This window comes from Akebia trifoliata, chromosome 5 (genome assembly GCF_017979445.1).
Source record: "Akebia trifoliata isolate Shusen 1 chromosome 5, ASM1797944v1, whole genome shotgun sequence".
NCBI classification, from domain to species: domain Eukaryota; kingdom Viridiplantae; phylum Streptophyta; class Magnoliopsida; order Ranunculales; family Lardizabalaceae; genus Akebia; species Akebia trifoliata.
Window position 1 is genome coordinate 24513397 of NC_141379.1, and position 6645 is coordinate 24520041.

At 35.2% G+C, this 6645-nt stretch overlaps 1 long non-coding RNA gene across 1 annotated transcript; it reads left to right on the plus strand.

The window, feature by feature from the left end:
- Positions 1 to 2278: 2278 nt before the first annotated feature.
- Positions 2279 to 4647, plus strand: LOC147401725 (uncharacterized). Its single transcript, XR_015178227.1, has 2 exons — positions 2279 to 2866; positions 4374 to 4647. It is a non-coding gene; the product is annotated as an uncharacterized LOC147401725 (long non-coding RNA).
- Positions 4648 to 6645: the final 1998 nt, after the last annotated feature.

Here is a 6645-nt window from a genome sequence, read left to right on the forward strand (position 1 = left end):
AAAAGATAACTTGGGATTTACGCTCGTGAATTTCACATACTTATCCAATACTTGAGCAAATGTTTATGATGAACCATTTGTACTAGCATCTCAAGCCACACAAGTATTCTACGTCAAGGACTCCATAGATTCAAACGGGTATATTACTATACAATCAAAACCAAGAGACTTGTTTGAAATAGGAGGAAATGGTACAATAGAGGATACCGATGATTAGTTGCAAAGTTTGCCTTGTAATGATCAAAATATGATGGATATTTTGGTCGTCTCTGATGATAACATAACATGGGATAGGTCAAATATGTCAGGAATAACGATCAATGCACCTCTAATTATCACGACACCTTTAACTGCCACAGATGAAATTAGGGAGGATGACATTGACGAGTCAGATTTCAATAGTATTGATGGGGAAGAGTTGAGTCCAGTGATGCTGTTTGAAATTATTCATGTACAATTATGCAATTACAAGCTCAATATATCATTTGACATAGATTTGGTAATTAATAATTTAATAAAACTCATTGGTAAATCTTTGAATTAACCTCCATTATCATTAACTTAATAACATTTCTTAGAAGTTTTGAAAATAACTAATCATTTTCTTGATTTTTATTATAGGATGCATCGTCATAATTCACCACTTCCCTAACATGGGGATGAGACGGTACATTTGGGGCCCACGTAGATTGACATGACTGCCCATTCTAATCAGGCATCTGATTCAACATCTAGTAAGATGGAGTAATTGCTTTTAAGATTTTGCATTCATATATGTATATGTAAGATAATTGAATGATAATCAATTTTTTGTACATGATTTTCTACAGGGGCTAGCAAGACGCATAGAAAACGTGTGCAGGGCAATACACATCTTGAATCACTTTGGAACATTGGCCCACGGGATTTAAAAACATGTGTTCAGAAAAATAACTACAAGCAACCTATTGGCAATGGGGTTAAATTACTTGGGTAGTTCTTAGGCACCGTGGTACGGAAGCCATGGTTCATATCTTTTATGTATTCAGATTGGAGGTGAGTGCCGATTGAAGCTAAAGAGAATATTTGGCAAACAATTCAGGTAATCTGAAAAATAAATCAATTAAACTACCCGATTGTTTATATTAATCTAGAAATTTTACTCCTAAAGCTTTTTTAAATGTGATGTAGGGGATTTTTGATATCGATACCGACTTGAAAAGTTAGGTTCTTGAATCCTTCAATAAAAAATTGAAAGACCGCAAATCCCTCTTGAAAACAAAATACTATTTAGACTTTGTGGGTGCTCCAGATGAGGCAAAAAAGAACCTCCCACCTTTTATGGATCAAGTGGAGTGGGATTGACTTGTTCAATTTTGGGAAAGCAAAGTTGCTAAGGTATAAGTAACAACCATAGTTACATATAAATTCATTTAATTAACTATTGGTAAGATTTGAATATTATCTAATTTTTTATAGTTTACTTTGTAAACGGATGAAATGACAAACAAAGCCAATCGTAAGAACCAAAAAATGCACCACACATCTGGCACAAAGTGCTTTGCAAGAAAATTCGATAAGGAGGTAAAATCAATTATCCATTGAGCTTATTTAGTACATGATTGTAATAATATGTATTGTCTTATTATGCTTTACTTGTTTGTAACACCCCGAATTTTTAATTCGTATCTCGAGGAAAATAAATAGTGGAATTTTAAGAAAATCTTGAAAGTGGGACTTAGGGTAAAATTGTAGGACCTTGTTTTGATCATTTTTAATGGAATCTGACCTCACCGTTAGATTCAAAATGATCAAAAAACATAGTTTAGCCTGTAAGCACGCTCAAATGCGAGTCCGAATATAAAAGTTACAAAATCCTCGATTACCAGGTCGGATCAGGCTAAAACAGTGACTTTTTGTTGGATCAATAATTTTTAACATTTGATCATACCGTTGGGTCCATAACGAAAAATTATTCAACATAGACTATTTATTTGTCATTTTTGGAGATCAGGAAGTTGAATTATCGCCAAAAACGAAAACGACATCAAGTTTATGGGTCATGTCAGGCCAAAAATGTAAATTTTTGATGGAGACATAATTTGTAGAAATTGACTATACCATTAGATCCGGAATGAAAAATTAGGCGAAATAGAGTATTCGTTTGTCAGTTTTGGAGACCGAATGACCAAGTTATCGTCGATCAAAATAATAGGTGAAATACCGAATTCGTCCCAAATATTATATAAATAGTATTAAATTTTTTTTTAATCTCATCTTCCCCACTCGTCCAAACAGTGCGAAAAAAAAAACAAAAAAAAAAAAAGAAATTTGTTTTTCCTCTGATTTTTCCACTTCAGATCTCTCGCAAACGGTCCACTTTCGACGATCGCCGCAGAAGAGAAAAAGGTCCGCAGCTTCGTTCTCTACAAAACCCACCCAACCTATCTTCATTTCACTTTCTATTTCACCCGATATCGTCAAAAATCAGCCGTATTTGGATACGGAAATTTTGAAACTTTGACCTCGGATTTCGTCCGTTTCGGGGTCAAATCGCTTTCCGACGCAGAAGGGAGAAACGTCCGCAGCCTCATTCTCTACATAACCCAACCAAGTTCCTTTCGTTTTCTCGTCTTTTTCACCCCGTATAGTCAAAAATCAGTCGTATTTTTATACGGAGATTTTCGTAACTTCGACCTCGGTTTTCATCGATTTCGGGGTCAAACCGTCTTTCGCCGTAGAAGGGAGAAGAGACGAGCACATCGAGATCTTCGAAATCACCAAGCCAGTTTCGAAAATCAGCCGCTTCGAAGTTCGATCCATCTCGATTACCACGCCAATCGCCTCGATTTCCGCGCACGTGCTTCAATTCCGTCGCCTAGTGATTGTAAGGAACTCTCAATTTCTATTAGTAATCATAGATTGTGAAAATTGCATTTAGGATTTTATTTGGAAAAATTTGGATGTATTTCCGAAATATAGAATTCTTTGTTATTTCAAAATTCACGCCAGAAATTGCATGTTTGATATGTTTAATTGTATTTTTAACAAATTATACGTGGGTAGAGTATTTTAACGGGTTATTGCCATAAATTGGGTCTTGTGCACTGCTCGGACCCCGTTTTGATATGAAATTTGTATCTTTTTTTCAATATTATTGATAGAAATAAATTCTATAGTTGAAAAATGTGATTTAATATTCAATGAACTCATATTGAGTTGATGAATATCAGAAAATAGATATTTTATGAAGAGATTGAAAACTGTAAAAGTCGAAAAAAGGGAAAAAGGGTATGAAACGGTAAAATGTCAGAGTCACACCCGAGGGGTGATATCTGCATTTTACGTTGTTGTGTTGTATGCAGGTTGGTGAATGGATATCCAGGGATAATGTTACTGGTTGCATGTTTATTTACTTTCTGTTAGCGCGAGGCGCTCTGTTATGTTATTTATTTTAGGCCGGGTGGCCACACTTGCATGGTAGGAAACTGGATATCTATTCTCAACCTTGTATTGTAAATTTCTCTTTTGTTTTCAAATGAAAATAATATATATATGTAGCTATTTTGTGACCTGTTAAAGAGTTTGTGAATGCCTGAAGGGATAGTGCGTCATATCATCCGGAGTGGTGTACTATCCTGGGATGTACGGTAGGGACCACCAAACTCATACGTGGTATGGGACGCGTATGAGAGTGGAGTCACAACTGGAATCCGGGTTTATTCCTCTCTATCTTTACCAGTGAACTTGTAATGTAAAGGTGGTCGTATACGAATGGTTTGTATATTTGGGAATCACATGTACGCCTGATAGGCATAGACGAAGATGATTGGTCAGTGATCACTAACAATCTATAGTAGTCGAACGTTCTGACACATCGAAAAGAGACCCATTGCTTACGGTCACGTCAAACGGCCAGCTTGAGCCGGATAAATGGTCAACCAAACGTGGTAAGGGCAGCGACCGGCCACAAAATCAGGAACTAAAAGCCAGAAAGAAATTGTAACATCATGTCCCGACTGGGAGCGATCCAGTCGTGAATCCCAACTCTCTAATTCCAATACTCCACCATCGTGTATTATGTATCTGTTGCTTATTTTGATATATAAAATGAAATGCATGTTTATTGTTTCCATTTGATCAATTAGATTTGTATGAAAAGAGAATGTTATAGTGAGTACTGCTGATCGATGTAATGTGAGTTTTAAAATGTTTAGTTGCTCATCCCTGGTTATATGTACCAGTTAATCGTAGTTTTCTTCTGTAAAATTTTGTTTATTTTAAAATGATTCAGTATGTTTATTCGTTAATGTTAGGAGAGGTTATTGGCAGAAATTGTTGCTTCCTTACTGGGTAACCATTGTTACTCACCCTTTCATCCTCCATTTTTTTAGTTTCAGATCCGAAGCTTAGCGAGGCAGGAGTAGAACATGAGTGAGAATCATCTGGTGGGTCAGATAGACAGCCAGAGTCCGTCACCTGGTAAGTATTGGAGTTATACTCCATTTGTCTAGGAGTATTATAGATTTGTATTGAGCGTTAGGACTCTTGTTAGAGTGAGAAAATTTTGTATAATCCCGTAAATTTTCTTCTTCCGCACTCTGATAATTCGTACGTTATTAGACGTGTATAAGCTTCCGCTAGTATTATATTTTGTATATGTATGCAGGATTGTATGTCGTTTATCAGGTGCAGGTTGAACGCCTTGGAATGCTAACATAAACAGAGGAGACCATGCCGAAATTTCGAGGTGCCACTTAGTACCTCGAGATCTGACATGGGGATTTGTGTTAGCGTTCGGCGGGACGCCACATGTTAATAGACAGAAAAGAATAATGGGGTGAAACTATCCTGGATGCAAATGTTCATAGTAACCCACACAAGAAATGATCAGACTTTTATAGATGCAAAGACAGCAAAAGTTATTGTAAGTATATATTTTCAACCTATTCTATTAGAAAAACTTATGTATCCAAATTATTTATTTTATAAAAAATTTTGTAAGTTACAATAATTTTTTGACATTTTTTTTTCTTCTAAATCATATATGTATTGATTGTATTTAATTTATTTTAGGATGAGATGAGACAAAAAGAGAATGAGTCCCAATTGTCAGGTGGTTCCCAAAGTAACACAGGTAGGAACGACATCTTTTCCTAAGTCATGGGAAAAGATGGTCATGGTCGTGTCAAGTAGATGGGAATGAGAGTGAGACCTTCAGCGTTTTTCAGACCCCAACCGACCCATCAAGAGTGTATCTCACAGGCCGTTGAGGCAAATCGTCGTGCTGATGAGGCATGCCGAGAAGCCGCTGCAACACGCCAAGAGATGATTGACTTTCAGACAAACATGTCGATGCAATTAGAAGCACTGATGTCATTTATGAGTCAACAATTTGGCCGTATCGTACATATAACTGAAATACTTCGAGGTACACAGGTAATAACTTGTTATTCTGCCTTCTTAAACAAAAAAAATTTAATTGTATTTTCTTGTACTAATAGTTAAAATAATATTGTTTGTAGACTTCCAATGACAGCGATCCACAACTTTTTGTTAAGTATATATCAATGATCAATTTTTTGTTTTCCAAGTTTTGTTAATAACAATAGTTGGATCCACACACTTTTGTTTATCAGGTAGGAATGATCAACTTTTTGTATTGTAACTTTCATTGTGATAGTTGAAGATGTTACAATTGTTCAGTTCCATATAAAGATAAAAATTAGACAAAAAACTTGGTCTTGAATATGTGTATCGTTTCTTATATATATGGATTGATATCTAACACTCATTAGGTAAAACTTTTTTAACTCTTTGCATGTATTAGGTAAAACCTTTCTCACTCTTTGCATGTATTAGGTAAAACTTTTTTTAACTTTACATGTATTAAGTAAAATCTTTTTAACTCCGTCAATGTAAAATTAACGTTTTACATTACCGGTCCCAAGCCCAGATAAAGGAGGAGGGAGAAGGTATACCATTGATTCATTACTGTGAGTTTATTTGTCACATGCAAAACTCCCGTATGTCAAAATTTTAGCTTTTTAGTTAGCTTGACATTATTATATAATATATTGCTATGGTTTATTTTATAATATCTATGTAATTGTTTATATGTTGTGATTGAATTATGTTTACCTATTTATTTTTCATTTGCAGGGTTGTGCAAAGATTGGAACTTTCAAAGTCTAAAGATTCAGTTTTGACATCGGTTAACTGCTATATTTGCTGAAATGCTAATGTTTTACTTTATTGTTAGTTTTGTATTTATTTGTTTACCTTGAATTAGCTTATCCCATCTCATCTTATTTTCGCGGATGACTTGATTGTCTTCACCAAAGCTACTAAAAAATCTCTCTCAAATTTCAAAACTTTTCTTAAAGATTATGAAAGGGCATTAGGACAACAAGTTAATGTGGAAAGTAGTAGATTTTTCCTACCTAGAGGAGTAGACTTGAGGAAAATCAATGTTATTAGATAAATTCTTGGTTTCTCTAAAGGATATCTTCCTTCGAACTATCTGGGTGTACCACTTTTCCATGGATAAAGTTACAAAAGATATGTGTGCCAATTTGGTCTCTAAGATCTCTCAAAAATTGGAGGGTTGGAAGGCTAGACTTTTATCAAAAGGTGGTAGATTACCACTCCTCTCTCATGTGTGTT